Raw genomic sequence first — 6,000 nt, 5'->3', positions numbered from 1 at the left:
TATATTCACAGGGACGAACTGATACGTAAGTAACAAGCCTTAGCTGTAGCCGCATATGTTCACCGACTACAGTACGTGAACCACAGCTAATTTGGAGCGTATTCTGGCAAATTATTACTAAATTATGACTGGAGTAATTACAGTAAATACGGTTTAGCGGTATCATATTACCGGGGTGAAATTTAATGCGTGTTACGACGTGGATTGATTTCAGTAATTGTGCGGTTTGAATATGTAACAGGAGAAGAGCTGGAAGATTGATCGAGCTGCGGTGTTCCATGACGCGCTTATGTGTCAGCTAGAGCAGCTTCAACAGTCCTAAGTGAGACGGTCAGCGATTTTATAGATACTTTTCACTTCTCGGGACATCCACATCTGTTATTCATTGTCATTGATAAAGTCCTCTGAAGTTGTGAAAACTGTTTATTTCTGTAAAGAAAGGCACTAGCGGGTTTCATTACGTATGACCCATGTTCAAGTGCATTTACAAAAATTTTAAAATAATAACAATACCTATCCATGTGGTAAGATAATCAGAGCTGAGCAGAAACAACAGAAATTCTCTTGTGGTCACCGAACCGTGGGCAAAGAGCAATAAAACCACCCTAAACTCTACAAAAACTGCAGCAATACTGTTTACCAAGAAACGGCCGGAACTGAGGACGCGACTTGTCATCAATGGACAGCCAATACCCTGGACTATGACGGCGAAATAGTTCGGACTAATACTGGATTAAGGGATCACTTTTACCCCACACTTACGAGATAGAAAACTGAATACTATGAAGATGATCCGAGCACTCACGCCGTTTATCACGAGCAAGAATCTAAACCCGTCATCGAAATTAAAATTTTATAGAGCAACGGTACAACCCTCCCTGCTGTACGCCTCGACGTCTTGGGAAACCACATGCGACTCTAATATACGTAGCTTGCAACCATTACAAACAAGGTGTTTGTACTGGAGTCCAGGCGCCCCAAGGTGGGCCAGGACGAGAGAAATACACGAGCTGACTGGAGAAAAATACGTCGCTGAGAAGATAAAGGAACAGGCAACTCATCTTTTTCACAAATTAGACGGGTATCGGGGACATGACCCCGAACTTGTGAATGTAGCCCAGACCCTACCACAACACTGTCACCAATACAAGGTGCCTCGAACCATTATTGCACCCCAAAAGGACCATCAAAGGTGATGTAATCTTCAGTTATTCGGTGTACCTATTGTCCATCACTCGTACGTCTACATAATCAACACCCTCAAAGGACTCAAGGGCGCACACAGAGCCCAAGTCCCTTTGTAAGCGCATACACAATAAAGTGAAACTATTTCTCACACCTCGCTACTCCAGAAGAAAAAATCACCAAAGGCGATCGCTCTTGGGACACATCATGCCACAAAAAAGCAAAAATTCTTAGGAAAATAGTCATATCCGTACATAAAAATGTGCGTCCACAAATGATGCATTACTAAGGTTAAAATAGCCTCTAGTAAACCATCATGGAAAGTGGAACTACAGCCACACATCAGGTACTTGTATAATGATAACAAAACGAGCGGCTGTATTTGAGTTCAACATCGTTTATTCTTTTTAAAACATGCTTCCAGTTTCAACGCCAAATGGTGTCATCTTCAGGCCCTAAGAGTAATCTGCCATCTAGAAGCGTTTTCATGAGGAATGAACAGCATCGTATGCATACGAAAACTGTTTTGCTCACGCTTGGGGCCTGAAGATGACACCATTTGGTGTCGAAATTGGTATCATGTTTTAAATAGAATAAGCGACGTTTATTTCAGTTACAGCGCTCGTTTTGTCATCATAATTCAAGGTAAAAATATATTAAAACACTGTATCCCTGATACATAACAAGCAAGAGTATATCCTGTTCAATCACAGGCCTCCAAGAAACACTCTCTTAGAGGAGAACCTACATAGAAGGATAATGGTACCCAATTAGAAAAGCTGAAACCACCGTAAAATCGAGCCTTTCTGGCTGACCTAGGACTGAAGAGAATTTTATTTTGCTTGTCATGTAGCAGGGATGCACTGTTTCAACCTATTTTAATATTACTTAATGCATTCTTTGTAGACTCACCTTTTAATCTACGTATAAATTTTTTTCTCTAAGAATTTCTGTTGGTTCTTGTAACTTTATCTTTACAATTTGAATTTGCAGGTCTACCTGAAGATAGGACGTATGTCCTGAAACAGGGTAGTGCTTTCCGTTTTAAAAATAAATAATTTTTTCAACTTTTTTTCATTTAAAATGATAGATAACTGGTTTTAGCTCAAAGAAAATAGTGTATTTCGGGTACGCACCGTGGAATTCCGCGAAAATGTCGGATAATATCGTAACAAGTGTTTCGTAGAAATATACAGTTTAATTATCGAGCTCTAGAGTAATATTACGGGAACAGAATGGTGTACTGTCACTGGCTGCTGTAAGCCCAATAACTAGGCTGCGTGATCGCAAAACGTCGTTTTTTCATGTTCTTCTCTACTCTGCCGTGGATCTTGTGCTTGATAATCACTGGACCTTTTAAGCTATTCGGATTCCTCTGCCGCTAGCGTTTCTCTCGGTTACGTTTCCTATAATTCCGAACACATTTCCAAGTTATATGGGACGGCACCTTTCATTACATATTAATTTACAATTTAATATCGATTTTCACTTATTCTCTGGTTAATACAGGGTGGCGCATGAAATGTGTTACCAATTGTTTCTTTCACAATTTACGACGCACATTAGATATCCCACTGGGATCTCTGCAGCAGTACCAGCAGAGCTTGGAAAAAACAAATGAGTTACGAAATGACGTGTAATTCACGATACTGCCGCTAGGAGACTATTAAGCAGCAATGGCTGACAATGGAAGACTGGCGACACAGCAACGATCGGCAATCGTGTTACTTTTTCATGGAACGAAATGCCTTGTTGTGACTCAGAGGCGTTTTCGACAACAGTTTAACACACGCTGGGTCCCTTGCAAGAAGACCATCCACAGGTTGTACTACAAATTTGTACAGGAAGGAACAGTATTGGAAGCGAAGCGACCTCGGCCTAAGCCTGTTTGTTCGCCGGAGAATATTGAAGCGCTACGAGTTGCTGTAGAGAGAAGTCCCGGGAAATCGTGTAGAAAGGCAGAAGTGAAACTGGGAAAACCCAGACGCTCCGTTCAATGCACTCTTAAAAGTGACCTCCATATGTACCCATATAAGATGACCTGTGCATAGAAGCTCACTGAAGAACACAAGCAGCAACTACTGTTAGCTCAGTGGGCGGAGGATAGGGAAGAAACTTTCAACAACGTTTGGTTTTCAGACGAGGCGCATTTTCATTTAGACAGTGTGGTTAACAAACAAAATGTACGCTTTTGGGCCACTGAAAACCCACAAATGCTTCATGAACGACAATATTATGCTCCGAGGATTACAGCGTGGGCAGCAATTTCCAGTCACGGACTTATTGGACCCTTTTTCTTTGAAGAAACTGTGAACAGCGATCGTTATTTGAGCATGTTTCGCAATAGTTTCATTCCACAGCTTCTTGCTACTGCCTTGCCCTTCAACACGCAACATGCAAGATGGAGCAAGGCCACATACTGCAAGCACTGTGTTGGAGTTTTTACACGAGCGTTTCGACATGCGGATCATTTCACTCCGGTTTCCAGGTCGCTTCAATGACGGACAAAATTGGCCCCCCAGTAGTTCATACCTTAACCCATGTGACTTTTTTCTTTGGGGTACCTAAAGCAAAAAATTTTCCCGAAACGTTCACGTGATTTAATGGAGCTCAGAAGACTTATTCTTCAAGCTTGCAGTGAAATTACGGAATACATGTGCCGTGGGGTATTCACTAACTTCAGTGTTCGTTTGAAGGAAGTTAGGAAACGAAATGGTGGGCATATTGAGCATGTGCTGCGTTAGAACAAATCTCCTTGGACGGCTCTTCATTGTAGTATATGTTCCTTTCAGATTGTATTGACAATAAAGTTCATATTCAAAAACAAAATGGTAACACATTTCGTGTGCCACCCTGTATTTTTACCACCTTATTTTTGGCCTTTTATACTGCTCACTATGACACCCGAAAGAACGTCGTAGCTCAAAGCGTTTCCACGTTACACAGATTTATGACCCTACACGAAGCTAATTCGTAACAATCACATTCATTCGCCTGCACTGGTACAATGACGGCACAGACAAAAGTAGTACTGAAACTTCGTGGTAGATTAAAACTCTGTGCACCATGGACGTTTTGCGAGCAAGTGCTGGGCCCGCTGGGATAATCAAGGACGACTTATGAGTACTCTTCACAGCTTTACTTTCCGCCAGTACTACATCTCCTACCGTCCAAATCACATAGTTATCCTGCACAGGGTTTGAAACTAACGGTCCTAAATGGAAACATACGGTGGAGACATGGTCTAGCCCAAGCTTGGAGATTGCAGAGATGAGCTACTGGTGGAAGTAAGTTCTGTGGGGAGTCGTTGCGTCGTACTTCGGTGCTCAGCCGGTAGAGCACATTTCCGCGACAGGGAAAAGTCCCGGGTGCGAGTGCCGAGTCGGCGCAAACTGCCAGTTTCATATCAGCGCACACACTGCTGAAGAGTGAAAATCCATTGTGGAGGAATGCCATGCTTTTATCCAGGAATGTCAGTCCTTCAAAGTTACAGGATAACTTCTGTGTTTGGAAGGCAGAAGATGTACTGGCGTAAGTAAAGCTGTGAGGACGGGTCGTGAATCCTGCTGGGATAGCTCAGACGGTAGATCACCTGTCACAAAACGGAAAGGTTCCAGACAGAAGTCCTTTTGCGGCATAAAGTTTTAATTTGCCACGTAGTTTCAAATAAAAAAAAATGGCTCTGAGCACTATGGGACTTAACATCTATGGTCATCAGTCCCCTAGAACTTAGAACTACTTAAACCTAACTAACCTAAGGACATCACACAACACCCAGCCATCACGAGGCAGAGAAAATCCCTGACCCCGCCGGGAATCGAACCCGGGAACCCAGGCGTGGGAAGCGAGAGCGCTACCGCAGGACCACGAGATGCGGGCAGTTTCAAATCACCTCACACTCCGCTCAAGAGTGAAAAATTCATCCAGGAAACAAATACAGCGCAACAAACACGTGGAGACACGATCTATTTGTTGTGGTTCAACCATTGCCCATAACATTTTGGTCTCGCAGGTGCAAGGGATCCAAATATGACAGTATTCCGTCATTCAAGAAGCTTCGACCGCCAAGAGAATAGAAGTATCTATCCCAAATGAAAATGCGCTTGGAGATTATAATTATATGAAGATGGTGTGATGGCTGCAAGAGTGTACAAGAGTTGCAAGGCGAATACACTGTAATGAACATTCTACTGAACACAGATTAAGATGCGAGAGTGAAATAAAGAAAGAGGAACATGTTAGAAGCAACATCTATGATACTGACAAAAAGCAATTAAATTTTAGCACCAAGAAGCAGAAGAACTAAAGTAATTCTGATATCTTAGAAATGGGTTGTCGAATCTATACTGGACTTACGAAGTAAGGAGGACATAAGAAGCTGACTAGCAGAGTCTAGATGAAGCCTGCCAAGAATTCGACTACTGTGCAAATCTTTTCATCTCACAGTAGCACTCGTAACCCATGACCTCAATTATTTGGTGAATGTATTCCAATCTCTCTCTACCTCTACAGTTTTGTCCTCCACGGTTCCCTCTAGTACCATGGAAGTCATTCCGTCATGTCTTAACAAATGTCCTATCATCCTGTCTCTTCTCCTTGTCAGTGTTTTCCACATATTCCTTTCGTCTCCGATTCTGCGCAGAACCTCCTCATTCCTTACCTTATCAGTCCACCTGGTTTTCGACGTTCGTCTCTAGCACCCCATCTCAAATGCTTCGATTCTCTTCTGTTCCGGTGTTCTCACATTCTATGTTTCACTGCCGTACAATGCTGTTATCTAGACGTAGATTCTCAGGAATTTTTTTCCTCAAATTA

The sequence above is a fragment of the Schistocerca americana genome, chromosome 9, assembly GCF_021461395.2.
Source record: "Schistocerca americana isolate TAMUIC-IGC-003095 chromosome 9, iqSchAmer2.1, whole genome shotgun sequence".
Classification (NCBI taxonomy): Eukaryota; Metazoa; Arthropoda; class Insecta; order Orthoptera; family Acrididae; genus Schistocerca; species Schistocerca americana.
This window is presented reverse-complemented; position numbering follows the sequence as displayed.